Source organism: Rana temporaria, chromosome 6 (assembly GCF_905171775.1).
Source record: "Rana temporaria chromosome 6, aRanTem1.1, whole genome shotgun sequence".
Lineage (NCBI taxonomy): Eukaryota > Metazoa > Chordata > Amphibia > Anura > Ranidae > Rana > Rana temporaria.
The window spans coordinates 209016156-209043674 of record NC_053494.1 but is presented as its reverse complement, the minus strand read 5'-3'; the positions used below and the strand labels follow the sequence as shown (position 1 = coordinate 209043674).

Here is a 27519-nt window from a genome sequence, read left to right as displayed (position 1 = left end):
TTTTGATGACAACATTTTTGGAGTTTATTTGGATAAGAGTTTAACTTTTGCACAGTTTGTGTAATATGGTCCCGGGGAAATTTTAGAATCACGAAAAATACTTATAAAATATTGCAACACTATTTTGTCATTTTATTTATTATATATTATTATTTTTATTATTTATTTATTAATTCGGCCAAGATACGAGCGGCGTAAGTCTCCTACGCCATCGTATCTTGGGGTGCATATTTACGCTGGCTGCTAGGGGCGCTTCCGTATATTTCCGCGTCGAATAGGCAAATGAGCTAGATACGCCGATTCACGAACCTATTTAAATACGCTGTTTCCGTAAGGCGTAGGACCGGCGTAACTTTACCCCTCATAAAGCAGGGGTAAGTCATGTTAAGGTATGGACGTCGGAAACGCCAGAACAGCGTCGTATTTGACGTTTGCGTAAGTCGTACGTGAATGGGGATGTGCGTAGGTTACGTTCACGTCGACTAAGCATTGAGCCGGCGTAACTTAGGGAGAAAATTTGACGTGATACTGAGCATGCGCGCGCATGAGCCATTCGTTAGGCGCGTCATTTACGTGGGGTCACGATTAATTTCCATACAACACGCCTCCTACCAGCCTACTTTGAATTACGCAGGCTTACGCCGGCCCATTTACGCTACGCCGCTGTAACTTAGGGCGCAAGTTCTTTGTGAATACGTTACTCGCCTCTCTAAGTTACGGCGGCGTAGCGCATATGAGATATGCTACGCCCGCCTAAACTTAAGCCATTATTTGTGAATCTGGGCCCAGATGTCTCCTCTGCTCTATTAGACCCCAAATGTCTCCTCTGGTCTATTAGACCACAGATGTCTCCTCTGCTCTATTGTGAAAAATATACTACAGCGCTAATTAAATAATCAATTCCACGTGCACCTAAATAAAAAACCAAATAATATAGCTGCTATCTTGAGTGATACCAAATCCAAACAGTGAAACATATAAAATATAGATGCGCTAATATTAACTTAAAAGGTGATAAAACGTACAAAGAAAACTAATCAGGGAGAACACTCCATAAACTGTGAATTACTATAATGTCCTTAATTAGTGCACAGTGATTAGCAGGATTCCATGCAGGGAAAAAATCACTCTCTTCAATCTGAATGCTAATCCAGCCCTCCACCGCTGTGATCAGATGATACAGGCACTCACAGACAGGGATTGCATGAAAGAAAAGAGAAAAAACCTCTCATTGCGCAATATTCGATGACAGATCAAAAAGATGTAATCAGAGCATTGACATATGCACTCACGAATCCCCGCGTTCAGTAAAGCATGAAAACGCCACTCAGTATGCTGTTTCCTCAGCTCGATCCGATGCACTCGGATTCGATCGCAGGCTCCTCCCTACGCGTTACGTCACAGGCACGCGACTTACTCATGGTAAGTCGCGTGCCTGTGATTTTAGACCATAGAGATGATAGGGGCTATTCCGGTCACTGATCAGCTCTATGGTTAGTTAGTGGAGCCACCAGCGGCAATCCCCCTGGTGGGACGGAAGACCCGGGAAGGTGGCAGAAGGTTACTAAGGGCCAGATTCACAGCTGAGATACGACGGAGTATCTCAGATACGCCGTCGTATCTCTCAGAGTATCTATGCGACTGATTCATAGAATTAGTTACACATAGATATCAGTGAGATCCGACAGGTGATATTGTTTTACACTGTCGGATCTTAGGATGCAGTACCGCGTCCGCCGCTGGGGGGAGTTTGCGTCGTAAACCAGCGTTGGGTATGCAAATTAGGAGTTACGGCGGATCCACAATGGATTTTCCCGTTCGCTACGTCGCCGCTAGTCTAGTTTCCCGTCGCAAAGTTAGTCGTCGTTTTAGGTGCCCTAACTTTAGTCAGCAAGTGTATTGCTGTCTAAAGTATGGCCGTCGTTCCCGCATCGAAATTTAAAAATTCACGTCGTTTGCGTAAGCCGTCCGGGAATACGGAATTACGCTACGCGCGTCGCCGTTCGAAAAAATGACATCACTTCACGCAAAGCACGGTGGGAATTTCGAAACGGAGCATGCGCAGTAGGTCCGGCGCGGGAGCGCGCCTAATTTAAATGGCACACGCCCATTTGAATTGGCTCGCCTTGCGCCGGAGGCCGCCGGCGTAGTTTTCATCGCAAGTGCTCTGTGAATCAGGCATTTGCGATGAAAACTTGCGGCGGTGTAACGTATCTACGATACGTTACGCCGCCACAGTTCTATGTGAATCTGGCCCTTAGTCTCTAAGATTGCTTTTACAAGAAAGAGCTCTGCCGGCTCTAAAAAGCAATAGCGGGATGATGCTTGCAGCTGCAGTCATCATACCGGGAGGGCCGGATTCCAGACAAGGCCAACAAGGCCAGGCCTCGGGGCGGCACTGTGGCTGAGGAGAGGACACTTTCACCACTTTCATTTCGGGAGTTCCCCCCTGTCATGTCACGGATGGTGATAGGAAAAAAACTGAGGGAAGAGGTGGTAAGCACCCCCCCCAGTTCTCAATGCAATTTTCGGCAGCCCCCCCCCCCCCCCCATCTCTCAATGTCATATTCAGCAGCAGCACCCCCGCCGCTTCTCAGTGTCCTGCCGAAACAGTCCCGGGCGGATAATGTCCCCCCTGTACTGCGCAGGCAGGGGCGGCATTGAAGGACCCGGCCTTGGGGCGGCAAAGGGAGTAAATCCGGGCCTGCATACCGGTATAACCAACCTAAGTCCAGCGATGTACCGGTACATTGTGGCGTGGGAAGTGGTTAAAAAAAACGCACCCAAAAAGGAGCAGGAACTTCTTTTGGTTGACAAATGTGCGTCAGGGCAGCAAATTGAGGTTAATGCGCTATTCTATGCAGGACATGGAAAATCGCTCGTTCCAGCAACGCAATATCTGAACGAAGAAGCTTTTCCGTCTACTGCAAAGCCGATTTTTGGTTTCTGAGTATCTCAATACTGTAATGACCTAAGAGGCACTTTCTTCTGTTTACTGTTCCGTAGAACGCACGGCATTCGTGATCGAACATGTAAGGACAATGAGATGTAAGGGATGCATAGCGGGGTCTGAGGATGTTCAGAACATCACAATGTGAACATTCACCTGATATTTATTCAGTGTTAGCGGCGAACAAAAGACGGGAGCCGCGTGCCAGGGGTGACGCTGTGCCCCACCACCCTCTGCAAATATCACATGCTCTCCCTGGAATTGAATGTCATTCCAAGATGTGAAGGTGAGTCAGTCTGGGGGACTCCGAGCTACACCTGGGCTGAACTCCAACTTTCCCTACAAAGAGGCTCCTCTCCTGGACAGAAATGGCTTACTCTGATTTCACTGCACACTGTGAGCTTCTTGTGATGTGCATTAGAAGTTGCAGCAAGTCAGAGCCCACCTCATTTCCTGGCTGGAGGATGTACAGAATTATTTGTCTCTTTTCTTCTTATGTCGCGTACACACGATCGGAAATTCCGAAAGCAAAAGTCCGATGTGAGCTTTTGAACGGAAATTCAGACCGTGTGTAGGCTCCATCGGACTTTTGCTGTCGGAATTTCCGCCAAAAAAAGATTGAGAGCAGATACTCAAGTTTTACGGCGGAAAAAAATCAGACGCATGCTCGGAAACAATTTGACGCATGCTCGGAAGCATTGAACTTAATTTTCTTGGCTTGACGTAATGTTGTACATCACCGCGCTCTCGACGGTCGATAGTTCAAAGAACTTTTGTGTGACCGTGTGTATGCAAGCCAAGCTTGAGCCGAATTCTGTCGGAAAAACCATCCAAGGTTTTTCCGATGGAAAATCCGATTGTGTGTACGCGGCATTAGCCTGACTGTCCCTGGTCCATCCATTTAATTCAATGCATTCAAGTTCTTTCTACATTAGACATGTGCACTGCCGAAAAATGTGTTTGTTTTTGTTTCATTTGATCGTTTTTTTTTTCGTTTTTCGGGACATTCGTTATGATTGCAATTTGTAAATTCATAAATTTGAAGATTCGTAAAATAGAAAATTCGTAATTTTGTCAATTTGAAAATTCGTAAATTGGAAAATAAATAAAGAAATCCTGAGAATTCGAAAGAACGAAATCCGAAAATTCGAAATAATAACTGACTAACAATAACTATTAAATTCTAGGTGTTGGAATTTCCTTTCAAATTTGGCTGTTGGCGAAAGTAAGGAATACGAATTTGTCCAAAGTTACGAATTATCAGAAATAACGAAGGCCGCATCTAAACAAATGGAACGGAATGAATTAATAATAAATAATAGTAATAAAAAGTTTTTATTGTTATCATTATTGATTATCCATTCATTTAGATACGGCCTTCGTTATTTTCGGAAAATTCGTAACTTTGCATAAATTTGTATTCGTTACGTTCGCTAACAGCCAGTTAGTTGTTATTTGAGATTTTCGAATTTTGGGTTTTCGGATTTTTGAATTTAGAATTCACAAATTTCCGAATTTACGCATTTTCAAATTTACGAATATTCTAATCTACAAATATTCTGAAAAATTTGTTAAAGGGGTTTTCGTCAATTCGGATATTTCCAAATTACCGGTAACAAATTTGTCGAAATTGGTTAAAAAAAAATAAGAATTCAGGACGAAACTAATTGCACGTGTCTATTCTACATCACATGTGGGCGTTACTTAGGGTGGTCTGCATGCAAATACATCCTGCCTAGGGACACCCACTCCTCTAGACAGACATCCATCTACCTATACAGGTGCATCTCATAAAATTAGAATATCATTAAAAAGTAAATTTGTGATATATTTCAAGCATTTATTTCTTTTAATTTTGATGATTATGGCTGACAGCTAGTGGAAGCCCAGAATTCAGTATCTCAGAAAATTTGAATAATACATAAGAATAAATAAAAAAAAAGGATTTTTAATACAGAGATGTTGGCTCACTGAAAAGTATTGGTCAAATGTTGAAAGTGAGAAAAATTGACTTTCTAGGCACCAATTATAAGAAAATAAACAATGAGGGGCAGATCCACGTACATCGGCGCATTAATGCGCCAGGCGTAGCGTATCTAAGATACACTACGCCGCTGTAACTTACTTTTTTTTGGTTTGAATCCTCAACGAATTCGCGCCGTAAGTTACGGCGGCGTAGTGTATCTTTTGCGGCGTAAGGGAGCGGAATTCAAATGGAAGTGATGGGGGCGTGTGTGATACATTTGCCTATATGTCTCAGTGTACTGCTCCCTGCTAGCCATGGGTAGAGGTAGAAAGGAATTTCATGTGTGATTCATTCCTCTGACCGGTTATTGACGTGCTAATGTCCCCTCACTATTCTAAACGTTAATTGATCTATTGTGTTGTGTAAAGAAGATCTGTGTTTACCCTTAGAAGATGTGTATTGTATCATCAGGCTAAATGATTAGAGAAGTAGTATGTTAATTATTCTGATTGCTTCAGTGTAGTAATTAACTCCCCTGATGTCTTTATCTAAAGAAATGTGTCTGCATGGTCGGCTCCGACTTGTCTCCTATAATCTGTATGGGAAACCCCACTGTGTGAGGGGGGCGTTCCTAACAGGCTGTAACCACATATAAGCTGAGTTTTTGTGTCAATAAAGTGTCTTGGTTCCAGCATCCAGTCTTGACTCATGTGTGGGGAATCCTGTGATGTTCTTGTATGGAGAGGAGGGAATGCTTGACGGGGATATCATACCGATACCGTCACAAATTGGTTGGCAGCAGCGGGATCTTCCCTTCTACTCTCCTTCACACCCGGATTCCAAGCAGACACTGGAAGAACTACTGGAAGGATTGCTAGCAACAAAACCAAGCGGGTCATCATAGCGGAATCAATGGAGATAGACCAGGAGGACGGGATTGCAGCAACGCCAGCAGTACAAGAGATGGATACACCAGTGATTCAGGAGGAGGAATCGCCAGCCAACAAGCTAATGAGAGAGAAGCTAGCGTGGTTCGGCCCGAACCCAACGCCGGATGTGGTGCTGAAAGTGATGGACCTGTTAGCGGAGGAGGCAAAACAAATAAGAGACAAACAAATAAGAGACGCAGAGCTACAGGAGGCTAAAGAAATAAGGGACGCAGAACTACAGTTAAAACTGGCAGCAGTCCAACAAGCAGCCGCACCTTCTCCGAACAGTGAGTACAGCACAGCAGGCGCAAGGAAGATTCCGTTTAGCGCTTTTAAAGCTTTTGATGAAAAGGACTGTGAAATTGATAACTACCTGGCGGATTTTGAGCGACAATGTAACCTGCACCGAATAGCTAGAAGAGAGTGGGTTGCAATATTGTCAGGCAAACTGTCAGGCAAAGCTTCTGATGCTTTCCGGACCGTGCCAGATCAGGATATCCATAGCTACGCCCGGGTTAAAGAAGTGCTCCTGGCTCGTTATGCAGTAACCCCAGAGTCCCACCGACAGAAGTTCAGGGACTCACGCAAAACCACGAAAGACTCTTACGCAGAATGGGCATGCCAGCTGTCCCTGTCAGCCTCTAACTGGGTTAACAGCAGCCAGGCCACCACCGCAGAGGACATTTTGCAACTAATGCTCCTGGAGCAATTTTACAATCACATCCAGACGGATGTCAAAGATTGGGTGAGAGATCGCAGGCCCATGACTCTACCAGAGGCCGCTAAGTTGGCGGATGAATATGCAGATACTCGCAAGACGAACCAGGTCACACCACGGGTACAACCGCCACGACCAACGGCGCCCTCACACCCACCAGCCGCTAGATACCAACCTCCTAACAGACCGGTGACATCTAGCCCTCGCTATCCACGCCAGGAGGACAACGAACAACGCTGCTTCCGGTGCAAACAGTTGGGTCACTTCAAGCAGAATTGCCCCATGAATGACAACACCAGGTCAAATTGGTCTCAACCTGGGTACCGCCCACCAGCAGCAGCCCATTGTGTAGACTCGGCTTGGGATCCCCAGGAGCGGGGTTGGGAAGAACCATTGGGCACCCCTTACGAAGCCCTCACGGTACAATCTGCTATTACGGACAACAGGGAACACCATTGTCAGCTGGTCATGGGCTCCAGCCCTGAGCCGGAGGGGCCCTGGAGGGAGCTGGGCAGAAAGAGGCACCGCCGGCCACCCTTCAAGAAGAAGAGGTCCTGGAAGTCGTATAACAAGCTGACCTGGGAGGAGAAGAAGCGACTGGAGGAGAGGGAGTCGCAGCGGGCGTCCCAGATGCGGGCCGAGATGTTCGCCAAGGGCCCACCGGTGGCCCCTTACACCACCACCCAGTTCCTGATGATGAAGGACCACGTGGAGAGCCTGCAGGACATGAGCAAGCAGGAGCTGATCCGTGAGTACATGGAGCTGGAGGAGTGCATAAGCCGCATGGAGGAGGAGAACAACCACCTGAGGTCACAGCGGGCTGACCCCCCCAGGCTCCATGAACTGGAGATGGAGCTGGAGAAGCTCCAAGAGGAGAACCGGCGGCTGCGGAGGGAGCAGGGGGTGGCTGACCTTATGGGGCTCTGAGTCCCCTCTCTCCCCCCCCCCCGGACTCTGAGCACCAGTGCTACAACAAATATAACTTTTCCTTTTTATGAATCTCCTGTGATTGTCACTTCAGAGCCATAACCTGCCCCCTCCCATAGCGGGACACCTAGACGGCGGCGCACAGACCCATTCGCTGTCTTCACACTGACTTCTGGTGACTTTGCAGATCGCACAAAGACTTGGGGACTGACCGGCGTGTGATCTGACGACCCGGTGACATACCTGAGTCTGAAGCAGTTGTCAAGGGAGGTCAGTCATGCCAAACGGAGTTAACCTCGGACTAAAAGCTCTGAACCCGTCAACCCTACTGGACCAGGGAAGGTCCAACCGGATTTGCCGGAGCAGGGAGCAAAAGGGGGGCCATTGTGATACATTTGCCTATATGTCTCAGTGTACTGCTCCCTGCTAGCCATGGGTAGAGGTAGAAAGGAATTTCATGTGTGATTCATTCCTCTGACAGGTTATTGACGTGCTAATGTCCCCTCACTATTCTAAACGTTAATTGATCTATTGTGTTGTGTAAAGAAGATCTGTGTTTACCCTTAGAAGATGTGTATTGTATCATCAGGCTAAATGATTAGAGAAGTAGTATGTTAATTATTCTGATTGCTTCAGTGTATTAATTAACTCCCCTGATGTCTTTATCTAAAGAAATGTGTCTGCATGGTCGGCTCCGACTTGTCTCCTATAATCTGTATGGGAAACCCCACTGTGTGAGGGGGGCGTTCCTAACAGGCTGTAACCACAAATAAGCTGAGTTTTTGTGTCAATAAAGTGTCTTGGTTCCAGCATCCAGTCTTGACTCATGTGTGGGGAATCCTGTGATGTTCTTGTATGGAGAGGAGGGAATGCTTGACGGGGATATCATACCGATACCGTCACAGCGTGTTTTATGTAAATAGGTCGTGACCCGACGTAAACAACGTTTTTTTTTAACTGCGCATGCGCCGTCCGTGGGGGTATCCCAGTGCGCATGCTCGAAATTAACCCGGAACAAGCCAATGCTTACGACGGTGACGTCATTCTACGCAAATCCCTATTCGCGAACGACTTACGCAAACAACGTAAAAAATTCAAAATTGTACGCGGGAACGATGGCCATACTTAACATTGAGTACGCCTCATAACAGCAGATTTACCTATACGCCGGAAAAAGCCGAACGCAAACGACGTAAAAAAATGCGCCGGACATGGTCCCAAACCTGCATATATGGAAGGGAAGAGGACACCGAATCTGATTCTTAGTTGTCCTCCTCATCTACCCAACCTACTTCTACACTACCTACTTCGGCACGTTTTAACACCAATTTAGGCACATGTAAAAGAGGCTTCAATGGAAGCCATCCCTCTACACCACACCCTAAAAAACGTCTGGATGAATCCACTAAATGTACTTCGCACCCACCTAAACACCAGAGTGAATCACAACGAACCGGTCCCAATTTGACCGTCTCTCAATCTGCCAAACACGCGACTCACTTAGGCCCCCTAGACACTCAGGCATTGCATCTCTTGCAAAGTAATCCCACTGACAAGCAGGGTCCAATCACTCACTCATCCACCGATGGACTGCCCAATTCCGGCAATACGCCGGCACGCTCTCTTCCTAGCACGTCACTACTATCACCCAGTCTGATTAGTCCTTTGTTGATTCCCACCATGCAAAGTACACTTGATCCTCATTTGGCACTTACAGGATCACAAGCCCCAAATTTTCCCTTGGCTGTGACAACATGGCACCTTGTGGCAAAGAACTCTCTGAGGATCTGAAAAAAAGAATTGTTGCTCTACATTAAGATAGTCTAGGCCAGTGATGGCGAGCCTCGGCACACCAGATGTTTTGGAACTACATTTCCCATGATGCTCAACTACACTGCAGAGTGCATGAGCATCATGGGAAATGTAGTTTCAAGACATCTGGGGTCAAAGTTCGCCATCACTGGCCTAGGCTATAAGAAGATTGCCAAGACCCCGAAAAAGAGCTGCAGCATGGTGGCCAAGACCATACAGCGGTTTACCAGGACAGGTTCCACTCAGAATAGGCCTCAGTTGACCAAAGAAGTTGAGTGCACATGCTCAGTGTCATATCCAGAGGTTGTCTTTGGGAAATAGACGTATGAGTGCTGCCAGCATTGCTGCAGAGGTTGAAGGGGTGGGGGGGGGGAGTCAGCCTGTCAGTGCTCAGACCAGGGCTTTTTTTGAGGGGGAACTTGGGGGAACTCAGTTCCACCACCTCTGGCTCAGACCCTTTGGTGCCTGCTCACCACAATCACTTGTAAACACAGAAGTCTGGTTTCTGTGTTTACAAGAGACAGCTCTGCACTCTGTGTGTAACCCCCCGAACTCTGCACTCCGTATGTAATGCAATCCTGGTATTTAATGCCCCTTTAAGACCCTTCTACTCTTTGTGAAATGTGAATGGGTCGTATTTGAGTTCCTGCACCTATTTTCTGAGAAAAAAAGCTCTGGCTCAGACCATACGCCGCACACTGCATCAAATTGGTCTGCATGGCTGTCATCCCAGAAGGAAGCACAAGAAAGATCGCAAACAGTTTGCTGAAGACAAGTAGACTAAGGACATGGATTACTGGAACCATGTCCTGTGGTTTAATGAGACCAAGATAAACTTATTTGGTGTCAGATGGTGTCAGGCGTGTGTGGCGGCAACCAGGTGAGGAGGACAAAGACAAGTGTGTCTTGCCTACAGTCAAGCATGGTGGTGGAAGTGTCATGGTCTGGGGCTGCATGAGTGCTGCCGGCACTGGGGAGCTACAGATCATTGAGGGAACCATGAATGCCAAGATGTACTGTGACATACTGAAGCAGAACATGATCCCCTCCCTTCAGAGACTGGACCGCAGGGCAGTATTCCAACATGATAACGTCCCCAAACAGACCTCCAAGACGACCACTGCCTTGCTAAAGAAGCTGAGGGTAAAGGGCATGGACTGGCCAAGCATGTCTCCAGACCTAAACTCTATTGATCATCTGTGGGGGATCCTCAAACAGAAGGTGGAGAAACGCAAGGTCTCTAACATCTACCAGCTCTGTGATGTCATCGCGGAGGAGGGGAAGAGGACTCCAGTGGCCGCCTGTGAAGCTCTGGTGACCTCCATGCCCAAGAGGGTTAAGGCAGCGCTGGAAAATAATGGCGGCCACACAAAGTATTGACACTTTGGGCCCAATTTGGACGTTTTCACTTAGGGGTGTCCTCACTTTTTTAGCCAGCGGTTTAGACATTAATGGCTGTGTGTTGAGTTATTTTGAGGGGACAGCAAATGTACACTGTTATACAAGCTGTACACTCACTACACAACATTGTAGATACAAAGTGTTACAAAGAGCGTCACTGCCAGAATCCCGCCAGCCAACTCTTATGCAAAAGTAGCTTGAATCCGAGACAAATTCTTTGTTTTGTTATTGTTCAACCCGAGAGCCGCTCTGTATGCCAACTCGTGTCGGGTCCCTGCCACACTGCGTCCCGCCACTCTGTCCCTGGCATGTGATCGCGGTGGATGTGGTTGTAGCATTCCTCTCTGTCCTTCATCTGGGGCTGTGGGGGCCAAAGAACCCCCAAGAGGCAAATATATTACAAATGGTAACACAGAAACCCATGACGGGGTCAATTTAATGTGCGAATCCAACAGCTCAACGACTATAGATACTATTGTAACTGCCGAAAAATGTCTTCCATCCAAACAATAGACACGTTGGGCCAGATTCACATAGGAGAGCGGCGGCGTAACATATCGTAGATACGTTACACCGCCGCAATTTTTCATCGCAAGTGCCTGATTCACCAAGCACTTGCGATGAAAACCTACGCCCGCGGCCTCCGGCGCAAGGCGGGTCAATTTAAATGGGCGTGTGCCATTTAAATTAGGCGCGCTCCCGCCGTCGTATCTCCACTGTGAATCTGGCCCATTGATCCCGGGCCGATTCTAGGGTCACAGGCGCCTGGATGCAGAAATACTTCTGGCGCCCCCACATGGGCGTGGTCATTTTACTAACTCCTCCCCTTTACCAATGTTTCTATGGCAATGACTCAACCACAGAAATGCTCCCCCGCAAAGTCTTCATTACCCCGGGATCCTTACATATCTCTTATCAATAAACAAAATACAGGAAGAGAAGCAGAGTACTTTATTGGGACCTGGAGGGGGGCTCTCTGATGGACACAGAGAGGGCTTCTGTTAGAGAGTCTGTTAGAAAGACCCCCCAGACGTACTACAGACATGATACAGGAGATGGTCAGAGACTGCAGACATGATACAGGAGATGGTCAGAGACTGCAGACATGGTACAGGAGACGGTCAGAGACTGCAGACATAGTACAGGAGACGGTCAGAGACTGCAGACATGATATGGGAGATGGTCAGGGACTGCAGACATAGTACAGGAGACGGTCAGAGACTGCAGACATGATATAGGAGATGGCCAGGGACTGCAGACATGATACAGGAGTTGGTCAGAGACTGCAGACATAGTACAGGAGATGGTCAGGGACTGCAGACATGATACAGGAGATGTTCAGAGACTGCAGACATGATATAGGAGATAGTCAGAGACTGCAGACAATAGTACAGGAGATTGTCCATTAGACCTCTTTCACACTGGAGGCATTTTTCAGGCGCTTTAGCGTTAAAAATAGCGCCCGAAAAAAGCCTCATCTGCAATCCCAGTGTGAGAGCCCGAGTGCTTTCACACTGGAGCGGTGCGCTGGCAGGATGTCAAAAAATTTCCTGCAAGTACGTTCTTTGAGGCGCTTTAGTGTGTGTATACATCGCTCCTAATGCGCCTCTGCTCATTGAAATCAATGGTCAGTGCCTGCAAAGCGCCTTGGCAGTGGCGCTTTGAACCCTTTAGTTGGCCGCTAGTGGGGGTTAAAAGTACCTCTAAAACTACAGAGATTGAGCACTGCCAGAAGGAGGGGAGAACTCTGGCACTTCGGCGCCCCCACCTCTGCAGGTGCCTGGGTGCAAAGCCTTGTAGCTTCACAGCCTGGTTCCCTACTGCACATGCGCGAGTCACGCTACGCGATCCCACTGGTCCCTGCTGTCTTCTGGGACCTGTGTGTCTCCCAGAATACAGCAGGGGGGATGGAGGAGGGGCTGGATATGGCATAGATATCTGTGGATACTGTGGCTATCTATGCCCGGAAGTGGGAGCAAAATACCCGGATTATACAGGTATCTGCTCCCCCCTGAAAGGTGCTAAATGTGACACGGGAGGAGGGGAGAATTCCGAAAAGCAGAAGTTCCATTTTTGGGTGGAACTCCGCTTTAAGAGGGAGAATTTAGAGCTTCAAATTCTGAGTTTCAAAGTCAGAATTCTAAGAATAAAAAGTCAAAATTTGTATATTGAAAATCACAATTCTATGGAAGAGCACTAAGGCCATCCTAAAATTTCTTAAACACGATCCTTAGTTTTAAAGTAAAAATTCTAAATTGTAATTTAAAAAAATTTGAGATTGAAAGTCAGATTTCTGAGATTAAGCCTCATTCACACCGGTGTGATTTGTCGCATAAAAAGTCGCACCCCATTTCCGGCAATGGAACCCTTCAAATTGCTGTAACTCGGGTTGCAGTAACTTTTAAAAAAGTTCCTGCACTACTTTTTTCCAATTTTATTACTACTAGCACTGACTTCTGGTAAACAAAGTCGCAAGCCAAAATGAAATCGGAGGTGCAAATTGTACTGATCTGAAGCTTTGAAATCACGCTATTTGCACAATTTCAAATCTACACTGCGCGAACCAGGGCTAAAAGTCAGAATTCAAAGTTTTGAAGTCAGAATTCAGAGAATACAAGTCAGAATTCAGAGATCAAAAATTATAATTCATTGATTAAAAATCATAATTTAGAGATTAAAAATCATATTTCTTAGATTAACCCCTTCCCGACCGCGGCATGTACATATACGTCGGCAGAATGGCACATACAGGCACATTGGCGTACCTGTACGTCCCTGCCTAGACGTGGGTCCGATCGGGACCCCCCCCCCGCGACTTGCGGCGGTCGTGTCCCCTCGGGGAGCGATCCGGGACGACGGCGCGGCTATTCGTTTTTAGCCGCTCCGTCGCGATCGCTCCCCGGAGCTGAAGAACGGGGAGAGCCGTATGTAAACACGGCTTCCCCGTGCTTCACTATGGCGCTGCATCGATCGAGTGATCCCCTTTATAGGGAGACTCGATCGATGACGTCAGTCCTACAGCCACACCCCCCTACAGTTGTAAACACACACACAGTGTACACCAAATCCTACAGCGCCACCTGTGGTTAACTCCCAAACTGCAACTGTCATTTTCACAATAAAGAATGCAATTTAAATGCATTTTTTGCTGTGAAAATGACAATGGTCCCAAAAATGTGTCAAAATTGTCCGAAGTGTCCGCCATAATGTTGCAGTCACGAAAAAAATCGCTGATCGCCGCCATTAGTAGTAAAAAAAAAAAAAAATAATAAAAATGCAATAAAACTATTCCCTATTTTGTAAACGCTATAAATTTTGCGCAAACCAATCGATAAACGCTTATTGCGATTTTTTTTACCAAAAATAGGTACAATAATACGTATCGGACTAAACTGAGGAAAAAAACATTTTTTATATATGTTTTTGGGGGATATTTATTATAGCAAAAAGTAAAAAATATTGCATTTTTTTCTAAATTGTCGCTCTATTTTTGTTTATAGCGCAAAAAATAAAAACCGCCGAGGTGATCAAATACCACCAAAAGAAAGCTCTGTTTGTGGGGAAAAAAGGACGCCAATTTTGTTTGGGAGCCACGTCGCACGACCGCGCAATTGTCTGTTAAAGCGACGCAGTCCCGAACTGTAAAAACACCTTGGGTCTTTAGGCAGCAATATGGTCCGGGGCTTAAGTGGTTAAAAATCATAATTCTGAGATTAGGCTCGGTTCACACCTATTGCGAATTAGATGCGGCTTACACCGCATCCAATTCGCAGAACATTTTAAAACCTATTCGCTTGAATGAATATGGTTCACATGTGTGTGTTGCATTTGCACTCCGCATTGTCCAAAAAACATGTGCGTTTTTATAGGCATTGCGGTGCGAATTGCAGGCACATAATCTTCTATGGGAACGCATCTGATTCGCAAATGCGTTCCATTCTGAACACTAATTCTCTCCCCCTCCTCACGAAAACCTCTCCCAGGTCAGCTAATCCGCAGCTACAACAAAGAGGAACCGCCGAACAACTGATTTTTTTCTTCGCAGAGAAACCAGAGCTAAAATTCGCACCGGACTAGTGTGAACCCAGCCTAAAAGTCAGAATTCCAAATTTAAAAGTACAAATTCTGATACTGAAAGTCAAAATTCTGAGTTTCAAAGTTAAAATTCTATGGAAGAGCCATTATGGCCATCCCATCCTGAAAATGTTTAAACACAATTCTGAGTTTCAAAGTCAGAATTATGAATTTTAAAGTCAAAATTCTATGGAAGAGCCATTAGGCCATCTCATACGAAAAAAAATAAACACAATTCTGAGTTTCAAAGTCAGAATTCTGAGATTAAAAGTCAAAATTCAGAGTGTTAAAGTCAGAATTTAGAGAATACAAGTCAAAATTTTGAGAAAACAAGTCAGAATTCAGAGATTAAAAATCAGAATTTAGAGATTAAAAATCAGAATTCATAGATTAAAAATCGGAATTCTAAAATTAAAAATCGGAATTTTAAAAGTACAGATTCTGATACTGAAATTCAGAATTCTGAGTTTCAAAGTCAAAATTCTATGGAACAGCCCTGGGGCCAATCCCATCCTAAAAAAAAAATTAAACACAATTCTGAATTTTAAAGTCAGAATTTAGAGTTTTAAAGTGAAAATTCTGCTATTAAAAGTCAGAATTCTGAGATTAAAAGTCAGAATTCAGAGTTTTGAAGGCAGAATTCAGAGAATACAAGTCAGAATTAAGAGGTTAAAAATCAGATTTTGGGAAATTAAAAGTCAGAATTCCAAGTTTAAAAGTACAGATTCTGATACTGAAAGTCAGAATTCTGAGTTTCAAAGTCAAAGTTCTATGGAAGAGCCCTGGGTCAAAATTATGACTTTGAACAGATATATATGAAGTTGCAAACCATTTTTTTTTTTTATAAATAAATCGTTCTGAAAAATAATTGTATTAGATTACACCACTCAAGAATAAGGATGAGCACCCCATTTTACCATGACACACTGTGCATTCTTTTCCCCTGCAGGGTTCGTATATTTAACCACTTGCTTACTGGGCACATAAACCCCCTTCGTGCCCAGGCGAAATTTCAGCTTCCGGCACTGCGTCGCTTTAACTGACATTTGCGCGGTCGTGCGACGTGGCTCCCAAACAAAATTGACGTCCTTTTTTCCCCACAAATAGACCTTTATTTTGGTGGTATTTGATCACCTCTGCGGTTTTTATTTTTTGCGCTATAAACAAAAAAAGAGCGACAATTAAAAAAAAATATATATATATTTTTTTTTACTTGTTGCTATAATAAATATCCCATTTTTTTTTTTTTTTTAATTTTTTTTTTCTCAGTTAAGGCCTATACGTATTTTTCGACGTATTTTTGTAAAAAAAAAAAAAACGCAATAAGCGACTGGTTTGCGCAAAAGTTATAGCGCCTACAAAATAGGGGACATAATTATGATTTTTTTTTTATTATTTTTTTTTTTTACTAGTAATGGCGGCGATTTGCGATTTTTATTGGGACTGCGATATTGCGACGGACGTATCGGACACTTTTGACACAATTTTGGGACCATTCACATTTATACAGCGATCAGTGCTATAAAAATGCACTAATTACTGTATAAATGTGACTGGCAGGGGTTAACACTAGGGGGTGAGGAAGGGGTTAAATGTGTATCCTGGGTGTGTTCTAACTGTGTGGGGGGGGGAGGGGGGTGACTGGGGGAGGTGACTGATGCTGTGTCCCTATGTACAAGGGACACAGATCGGTCTCCTCTCTCCCTGACAGCACGTGGAGCTCTGTGTTTACACCCCATCATTACACACAGAGCTCCACGTCCCTGCTGTCTTACCGACGATCGCATGTACCCGGCGGACATCGCGGCCGCCAGGTACACACATCGGCTTCCCAGCGATGCGCCGGGACAGTGTTTACCCGCTGCGCGCCCCACAGAGGCGCGCGCGGGTAATGCACTTGAAATGACGTCCAAAGACGTCCAGTTGGCACATGAGAGCCGCGCTGTTGACGTTTTTTGTCAATAGCGCGGGTCTCAAGTGGTTGATATTGCCCCCATCCCCCTTCCTTAAAAAGGATCTTCACCCCCCTGTTTTATTACCCATTCTTACCTGGTTTTCTGGGTTATCCTCAAAGCACATGCTCACATATACGGCACTGTCCTGCTGTAATCTGCGCACGGCATGCCAGGTACTACTCCATCTTCTTTGCTTAGGTCATCGGGTGGGTGGTTGTCTTTTACGTGTTCTTGCAGCCAACCCCTTGATGACATGAAGCCGCGCAAGCACAGTGTGTTCTAGATCAGTGGTGATTAACCCTGTCCTCAGGGCCCACTAACAGGCCAGGTTTTATGTATTACCTTGGGGAGATGCAGACTAGAATACTGCAATCACTGAGCAGAAAATGCTATCACCTGTGATGTATTTCAGTTATCTTGAAAACATGGCCTGTTAGTGGGCCCTGAGGACAGGGTTGATCACCACCAGGGCTGTCTTAATGAGAGGGCACACCTGGGCACTACCCAGGGGCCCCTGCTGCATGGGGGGGCCCTGCACTTTCCCCAAAGCAGCTGGTCCTTGAGCCCACGCTGCCCCGAAATCTGCCCAGAGTCAGAGTGCTGGGGGATATCTTGTGTATAGAGGGGTCAGAGTGCTGGGGGGATATCTGGGATGTAGCGGAGCCATAGTATTGGGGAGGCATCATTCTTGCAGATATATTATATTCACAGGATAGCTTTGTTACTCTATTAGCCAGATTCAGGTAGGGGCGCGTATCTTTAAGGTGGCGTAGCGTATCGTATTTACGCTACGCCGCCTTAAGTCAGCGAGGCAAGTACTGTATTCACAAAGCACTTGCCTCCTAACTTACGGCGGCGTAGCGTAAATGGGGCCGGCGTAAGCGCGCCTAATTCAAATGAGGATGGGGGGGGTGTTTTATGTTAATGTTTGGTGACCCGACGTGATTGACGTTTTTTACGAACGGCGCATGCGCCGTCCGTGTACATATCCCAGCGTGCATTGCTCCAAAGTATGCCGCAAGGAACCGTATTGGTTTCGACGTGAACGTAAATTACGTCCAGCCCCATTCACGGACGACTTACGCAAACGACGTCAAATTTTCACATTTCGACGTGGGAACGACGGCCATACTTAACATTGGCTAGGCCAGCTATTTGTTGGAATAACTTTACGCCGGAAAAAGCCATACGTAAACGTTGTAAACAAAATGCGCCGGGCGCACGTACGTTCGTGAATCGGCGTATCTAGTCATTTACATATTCTACGCCGAACTCAACGGAAGCGCCACCTAGCGGCCAGCGGAAAAATTGCACCCTAAGATACGATGGCGTAGGAGACTTACGCCGCTCGTATCTTAGCCTAATTTGGGCGTATCTGGTTTCCAGAATACGCTTAAATTAACGCCGGCGTAGATTCAGAGTTACGACGGCGTATCTACTGATACGCCGGCGTAAACGTACCTGAATCTGGCTATATGTATGTAGTATTTTCCCACTGTTTCTTGGTTGTATAGAATGCTTGTTCATGTAGTTAATGCGGAGCTCCACCCAAAAGGGGAAGCTCCGCCTGTCTGCCTCGATCCTACCTACTTGATGTCTGTTTACCTGCACTGTCTCCATTGTAGGGGCCCCAGAGCATTACTTTGCCCAGGGGCCCAAGATGCTATTAAGACGGCCCCGATCACCACTGTTCTAAATGATCTCAACGCCTCCTGAGATGCATGAAGTGAGTGTCCCAGGAAGTTCTGGGCAGCTGGGGATGTCATTGGCACCTAAGAGAGCATGGTAGAAGTGCGTGCTGCACCCCTCACAAATCTAGACATCCTCCCCCATTAAAAAAAAAAAAGAAAAGAAAAGAATGCTGGGGAGGAAAATGTAGTGGAGATCTGTCACCATCTTCAGTGGCCTGGCAGGATAGGTGACCTGCACACGTTATGTTCCAGGCACTAATAGCTAGATTCAGGTAGAGTTAGGTTGGCGTATCAGTAGATACGCCGACCTAACTCAGAATCTGCGCCGACCTATGTTTAAGTGTATTCTCAAACAGAGATACGCTTAAACATATCTAAGATACGACGGCTTGCGCCGTCCTATCTTAGGTTGCAATATTGAGGCTGGCCGCTAGGTGGCGCTTTCATTGCGGTCGGCGTAGAATATGCAAATCAGTAGATACGCCGATTCACGAACGTACGCCCGGCTGCCGCAGTACATTTACGCCGTTTATGTAAGACATAGGCCGCCTAAAGTTATTCCATCAAATAGATGGAATAGTAATGTTAAGTATGGCCGCCGTTCCCGCTTCGAAATTCGAAATATTTACGTCGTTTGCGTAAGTCGTCAGTGAATAGGGATTTACGTCCACGTCGAAATCAATAGGCCCGTGCGGAGTACTTAGCCGCAATGCACACTGGGAAGTGTAGGCGCCCAGCGCATGCGCAGTTAAAAAAAAAAGTCAATCACGTCGGGTCAAGCCTCATTAACATAAAACACGCCCCCTCAGACAAATTTGAATTAGGCGCCCTTACGCCCGTCCGCTTTAGGCTACGCCGCCGTAAATTAGCAGGCAAGTACTTTGAGAATCAAGTACTTGCCTCGCTAACTTACGGCGGCGTAGCCTAAACACGCTACGCTACGCCGCCGCAAAGTTGCGGCCATCTTGATGAATCTAGCTATAAGTCATTTAGGAGGTGGAAGATATGGGAAGAACCTAACGCTCATTCATAACCAAATAAGTATGGTGGAGATGACAAGGAGACAACAGATATTGTGTAACGGAGCACTCGGAATAACGCTGTTTCACCGAAAAGCTGCCCGCGTATCTGCCTTCAGCTGCTTGGCCGGAGTTCTACTTTAAATGAATCTTCCAGGATCCTCCATGCCGCCGTGCAAGTTGCTTCACGAACCCCCCGTCTGCCATGGAGGAGCGTAGTTGAAAGTAACACACTAATTCGAGGCGTAACCGTTTTCCCGGCTTTGGCTGTTAAAACACGTTAGGCTCTCTGTAAATCTGCCCCCGGGGCTGGAATCCCTTTGGCAAGCAAAGCAAAACATTTCTTTTCTTTTCTCTTTTTTCATCTCGATTCATCGCTGAGTTAAGTACGGCCTCTGGCGCACATCAACTCATCAGCTTGACAGGCCAACGACGATTACAGAGGAGTTCCCCCTTCTTGTAGACGGAATTAGTGAGCTGAAACTGCGGCACTGTCAACACACGAGAAAGTCGAATTATAACCCTAAAGACAGCCAGAAGTCCCAAACTTCACATTCCCCCCCCCCCCCTTAATTACCCCGATTGGGGGCGATAGAGTCAATATTGCAGTTAGATGTGCAGTATGGGAGCTACAGACCTCCAATGGAGACCGGACGGAGCATCAGCCAACCACCAATGGGCGACAATCGATCATCCTTAATTTGGATTACCCTGGCTCAGGCTTGTGGTAGGTATTGGGGGGGTGGAGTTCTGTTTTAACCACTTCAGCTCCGGAAGGTTTTACCCCCTTAAAGCGGAGTTCCGGACACAATTTCACTTTTTAAATATAAATACCCCTGTAATAAACAAGCTTAATGTATTCTAGTAAAGTTAGTCTGTAAACTAAGGTCCGTTTTGTTAGGTTGTTACAGCATTTAGACACTTTATAAAATAGAAATTGACTGGGGCCATCTTAAGTGTGGGCATCATGAAGCCAGACTGTATGACTTCCTGGATTTCAGCCTTGCAGATCTCGCACATGCTCAGTGCTGCACAAGCAGTGTCAGATCAGGTTTCAGCACCTGTGCTGTCCAAGTCACATGATTCTTTGAGACTGGGGAATGCACAGACTCCTGGAAAGTTACACCCACTACATTCCCAGGAGTCTGTGCGGTGTAGGTTAGGAAGCATTAAGCACCTAGGTGCAGGAAGAGGGAAGATTAACTATTCTGCCTAGCAACAACACTTTGAAGGCATCTAAAAAAAAAATAAAAAAATTTGTAAAGGGCTAATGACATTTTTTTAAAACTACTGATGTAATGTTATATTTATGGGTGGAACTCCACTTTAACCACGTCATGTCCCGCCCATAGTAATATGACGTCCACAGATGGGATCTACCATCCTGGGTGGACGTCATATGACATCCTGGGCTTCCCGGCTGTCTAGGGGGCGCACGCACCCGCGGCATTTCTCGGGACCCAGTGCGCGTGTCCGGCGGCCGTGATTGCCCGCAGTCACAGCAGGACCGTGGATCTGTGTGTGTAAACACACTGATCCATGTCCTGTCAGATCCATGTCCTGTCAGAGGAGACCGATGTGTGTTCCCAGAACACAGATTGGTCACCTCTCCTTGTGAGTCCCCTCCCCCTACAGTTAGAATCACTCACTAGGGAACTTATTTAACCCCTTCAGCGCCCACTAGTGTTAACACCTTGCCTGCCAGTGGGGATGAGCGGAACACCCCCCCCCCCCCCCCCCCCGTTCGGTTCGCACCAGAACCTTCGAACGGACCGAACGTTCGCACAAACATTTACAACCCCATTGAAGTCTATGGGACTCGAACGTTCGAATTTAAAAGTGCTCATTTTAAAAGCTAATATGCAAGTTATTGTCATAAAACGGGTTTGAGAACCCGGGTCTTGCTCCAGGGGACATGTATCAATGTTTTTTCTGGAGCAGTGATTTTAATGATGCTTAAAGGGTTTGTAAAGGAATTTTTTTTTTATCTTAATAGCTTCCTTTACCTTAATGCAGTGCTGTTTTCATGTCCTCATTGTTCGTTTTTGCTCTCAAGTTGCTGTAATTCTTCTCTGATCTCCACACTTCCTGGTTGTCTGTTTCCTGATAACCACAGTGCTGGGAGCTTTCTCTCTGTGGTCACTAATCAAGGAGGTGTGATTACTGTGGGCCGGATTCATGTAGGGCGGCGTAACTATGTGCGGGCGTAGCGTATCTCAGATACACTACGCCGCCGTAACTTAGAGCGGCAGGTCCCGTATTCAGAAACACTTTCCGCTCTAAGTTACGGCGGCGTAGGGTATCTGATACGGCGTAAGCCCGCGTAATTCAAACTAGGCTAGTGTGGGCGTGTTTATGTTAATGTATCGTGACCCAATTGCGCCCGCTCAATGCCTAGTCGACGTGAACGTAACTTACGTCCTGCCCCATTCACGGACGACTTACGCAAACGATGTAACATTTTCAAAATTCGACGCGGGAACGACGTCCATACCTAACATTAGTACGCCTCATAGAGCAGGGGTAACTATACGCCGAAAAAAGCCTTGCGCAAACGACGTTAAAAAAATAAGCCGGCCGCACGTACGTTTGAGAATCGGCGTATCTAGCTCATTACCATATTCGACGCGTAAATCAACGGTAGCGCCACCTAGCGGCCAGTGTAAATATGCAACTTAGATACGACGGCGTAAGAGACTTACGCCGGTCGGATCTAATACAAATCTATGCGTAACTGATTCTAAGAATCAGGCGCATAGATACGACGCCTCAAACTCAGAGTTACGACGGTGTATCTGGAGATACGCCGGCGTAACTCGTACGAGAATCTGGGCCTGTGTGTCTAGTTTCTAGTTTCGTTTTCCAAACCATCACTGCCCTGTATTGGCTCTGTATGCTCTGTAAGGCAGAGAGGCAGGAAACAACATGCAAAAATGAAACTAGAAACGACAGGTACATTATATGATTGATTTTTATCTATTTTTAATCATTTTTAAAAGGAATCAGTTAACTATTATGTCTCTATACCCTGTAAACAGTAATTTCAGCAAAACATTTTTTTTTATTTATAACTCCTTTAAAGTGAAAAACAAAAATTGAAAAATTCCTATAAATATCGTACCTGCTGGGTGTTACTATAAGAAAAAAGTCATTTAAAACTGTTTGCGGCTTTAATGTAATGTCTGCAAAATGGATGAAAATCATTGAGAAAAATAGCATGGGTTTCCCCGCCCCCCTCAGGTCATTACCAGACCCTTTGGCCCTATATACTTTGAACAGCAGTGTACAGGCGGTGCAAACAAGACAGGGGGCCAGATTCACATAGGTTAGCGGATCTTTAGATCCACGTAACCTATCTGATTTAAGATCCGCCGCCGCAAGTTTTTGAGGCAAGAGGTTAATTCACAAAGCACTTACCTCAAAACTTGCGGCGGCGTATCGTAAATCCCCTGGCGGAATTCAAATTCCGCGGCTAGGGGGAGTGTAGTATTTAAATAAGGCGTGTCCCCGCGCCGATTTAACTGCGCATGCGCCATCCGCAAATTTTCCCAGCGTGCATTGCTCCCAGTGACATCGCAAGGACGTCATTGGTTTCGTCGTGAGCGTAACTTACGTCCAGCTCTTTTTTGAATCGACTTACGCAAACGACGTAAAATTTCAAAATTCCACGCGGGAACGTAGGCCATACTTAACATTAATAAAAAGCAAATATCCGCGCTTAGGAAACACTAGTTGGAAATATGTGACAGTACTTAAATACAAACATGAAATAAATATTCCAAGATAACAGTAAGATTGTAGTGAGACTGCAGCCCCCCCAAAGAATGTGATCCCCTAAAGGATACAGAAATAATGGGCAGTGGTGTGGGGGTAGTGGCGCTGTCTAAGTGGAGGCTGATATTACCCAAAGGTAGTATGAACAAACTATATGGACTACAGAAGCAATAAGTGATATATGTGTCCTGAATATAGTGCCTCTTACAATATGTGATGTGCCAGTGGTGAAATAGATGACTTAAGTGTGGCTAAGACCACATGCTCTAGTGTACAAATATCGTTGGACAAAGGTATTAATGCTGAAAAGTGATAGCGTAGATGCCAGATAATGTGTCCAAAAAAGTAAAAAAATAAAAAATCCAAAAAAAATCCAAAAAGTGTCTATAAGTTCAAAAAAGAGTATATATAAAAATATATATAAAAAGCAACAATCCGGGTGTAAACCAGATAAGTAAACAGCAGTCCAGAGTGATAATGGTGACAATGTGACTTTCCAAGTAGGTAGGTGATCACAGTATGCAGTAGTGCAGTAATGCGAAGTGGATCCGGTGCTCCCCCTCCTGGGTCCCTACTCACCAGAGGCCCTCACCCCTGCAGGGGTAAAGTGCATAGAAGATATCCAACCGACTCGGGTCCTATGCACTTTACCCCTGCAGGGGTGAGGGCCTCTGGTGAGTAGGGACCCAGGAGGGGGAGCACCGGATCCACTTCGCATTACTGCACTACTGCATACTGTGATCACCTACCTACTTGGAAAGTCACATTGTCACCATTATCACTCTGGACTGCTGTTTACTTATCTGGTTTACACCCGGATTGTTGCTTTTTATATATATTTTTATATATACTCTTTTTTGAACTTATAGACACTTTTTGGATTTTTTTTGGATTTTTTATTTTTTTACTTTTTTGGACACATTATCTGGCATCTACGCTATCACTTTTCAGCATTAATACCTTTGTCCAACGATATTTGTACACTAGAGCATGTGGTCTTAGCCACACTTAAGTCATCTATTTCACCACTGGCACATCACATATTGTAAGAGGCACTATATTCAGGACACATATATCACTTATTGCTTCTGTAGTCCATATAGTTTGTTCATACTACCTTTGGGTAATATCAGCCTCCACTTAGACAGCGCCACTACCCCCACACCACTGCCCATACTTAACATTGGCTGCGCCTCATAGACCCAGGGGTAACTATACGGCAGAAAAAGCCGAACGCAAACGACGCAAAAAAAAAAGCGCCGGGTGGTCGTTCGTTATGGTTCGCTTCCCTTTTCCCTAACCCTTCCCTTTTCCCTAACCCTTCCCTTATCCCTAACCCTTCCCTTATCCCTAACCATAACCTTCCCTTATCCTTAACTCTTCCCTTTTCCCTAACCATAACCTTACCTTATCCATAACCCTTCCTTTATACCTAACCATAACCTTACTTTATCACTAACCCTTCCCTTATCCCTAACCATAAACTTACCTTATCCCTAACCCTTCCCTTTTCCCTAACCATAACCTTACCTTATCCCTAACCCTTCCCTTTTCCCTAACCCTTCCCTTATCCCTAACCATAAACTTACCTTATCCCTAACCCTTCCCTTTTCCCTAACCATAACCTTACCTTATCCCTAACCCTTCCCTTTTCCCTAACCCTTCCCTTATCCCTAACCATAACCTTACCTTATCCCTAACCCTTCCCTTATCCCTAACCATAACCTTACCTTATCCCTAACCATAACCTTCCCTTTTACCTAACCATAACCTTACCTTATCCCTAACCATAACCTTACCTTATCCATAACCCTTCCTTTATACCTAACCATAAACTTACTTTATCCCTAACCCTTCCCTTATCTCTAACCCTTCCCTTATCCCTAACCATAAACTTACCCTATCCCTAACCCTTCCATTATCCCTAACCATAAACTTACCCTATCCCTAACCCTTCCATTATCCCTAACCATAAACTTACCCTATCCCTAACCCTTCCCTTTTCCCTAACCATAACCTTACCTTATCCCTAACCCTTCCCTTATCCCTAACCATAACCTTCCCTTATCCCTAACCCTTCCCTTATCCCTAACCATAACCTTACCTTATCCCTAACCCTTCCCTTATCCCTAACCCTTCCCTTATCCCTAACCATAACCTTACCTTATCCCTAACCCTTCCCTTATCCCTAACCATAACCTTACCTTTTCCCTAACCCTTCCCTTATCCCTAACCCTTCCCTTATCCCTAACCATAACCTTACCTTATCCATAACCATAACCTTACCTTATCCCTAACCTTACCTTATCCATAACCCTTCCCTTATCCCTAACTATAACCTTACCTTATCCATAACCCTTCCCTTATCCCTAACCCTTCCCTTATCCCTAACATAACCTTAACTTACGCCTAACCCTTCCCTTATCCCTAACATAACCTTACCTTACCCCTAACCCTTCCCTTATCCCTAACATAACCTTACCTTACCCCTAACCCTTCCCTTATCCCTAACATAACCTTAACTTACCCCTAACCCTTCCCTTATCCCTAACATAACCTTACCTTACCCCTAACCCTTCCCTTATCCCTAACTTCAACCTTCCCTTATTCCTAACATAACCTTTACCTTATCCATAACCCTTCCCTTATCCTCCAGCCCAGGAAATGAGGTGGGCTCTATTTGACATATATAGGTGGATTCAGAGAGAGTTAGGCCGGCGTATCAGTAGATACGCCGACCTAACTCGGAATCTGCAAGTGTATTCCCAAACTGAGATACACTTAAACCTATCTAAGATACGACAGCCTGCGCCGTCGTATCTTACGTTGCAATATTTAGGCTGGCCGCTAGGTGGCGCTTCCAGTGAGTTTGGCGTAACATATGTTAATAACTAGATACGCCTATTCACGAACGTACGTGTGCGCGACGCAGTAAAGATACGCCGTTTCCGTAAGAGATACGCCGCCTAAAGATAAAGATGCCCCCTAGGTGGCGTAGCCAATGTTAAAGGGGTTTTCCACCTTTTTTTTAAGTTTATTAAAAGTCAGCAGCTACAAAAAGTGTAGCTGCTGGCTTTTAATAAACAGACACTTACCTGCTCCACGGCTCCAGCGACGCGCCGGCCGGGGCTCCGCTCCTCGCCCCCCCCTCGCCGGCCGGCGTCTTCATTCTTAGTGTGGGCACCCGGCAGTGACAGCTTTCGGCTTCACGGCCGGGCACCCACTGCGCATGCGCGAGCGGCAGTGCGCATGCGCGAGCGGCGCGGCGCCGTCCGATTGGACAGGCGCTCACCTACAGGGAGGGGTTGTGAAAAGGCGATTAAGCTAATCGCCTTTCCAGCCCCTCGGGGGAAGGAGGAAGTGGGACAGGAAGTCCCCTTCTCCTGAAGCCCCCACTCCCCCCCCAAAAAAATTACATGCCAAATGTGGAATGTAAGGGGGCGAGGAGTGGGTTAAGCGGAGGTCCATTTTTAGGTGGAACTCCTCTTTAAGTATGTCCGTCGTTCCCGCGTCGAAATTTTACAATTTTACATTGTTTCCGTAAGTCGTCCGTGAATAGGGCTGGACGCAATTTACGTCCACGTCGAAACCAATACGTCCTTGCGGCGTACTTTGCCGCAATGCACACTGGGATATGTACACGGACGCGGCATGCGCCGTTCGTAAAAAACGTCAATTACGTCAGGTCACAGTTAATATGCATAAAACACGCCCCCCCACATCCTCATTTGAATTAGGCGCGCTTACGCCGGCCTATTCACGCTACGCCGCCGTAACTTAGGAGGCAAGTGCTTTGTGAATACAGTACTTGCCTCTCTGACTACGCCGCCGCAAAGATGCGCGCCCCTACCTGAATCCAGCTAATAGAGTGAAATCAGAGAAAGCCATTCCAGCCCAGGAGAGGAGCCGGTACAATCCTACCAGAGTGAAGGGAAGCGGCGCCGGGGGGTCAGATCTAACCATGACTTCCTCGCTGATGATATCTGCTTCATTGTAACTGACAATGAGATTCTCAGAAGTGACACCTCTAGGCGGCCAATGGCGGGACCTCCTGGGGGGGGGGGGGTCAAAGTTCTGTGTGTGGCTCGGCTAAATCCCAGCCACGTATTTACCGCAGATCAGGTCACAGGAGGTGATCTCGGGGACAAGGCCAGTGGGTACAGTATCGGGGGCAGAGGCTGTGGCTGTGTGTCTGTTTGCCATTGGAATGTGTATTTTTCCTCATTGTTCAGAGGGAGAGAGCAGAGTTCACTAAACTGACCCAACCGGACAGGAGAAAAAGCCAAACAAAAAATCAGTAAAT

General features: G+C 46.1%; 1 protein-coding gene across 2 annotated transcripts in view; it reads right to left on the bottom strand.

The window, feature by feature from the left end:
* The window catches only part of IGFBP2 (insulin like growth factor binding protein 2), an 85690-nt gene that overhangs the window by 26127 nt on the left and 32044 nt on the right, over positions 1-27519 (bottom strand). The window lies entirely within an intron of this gene.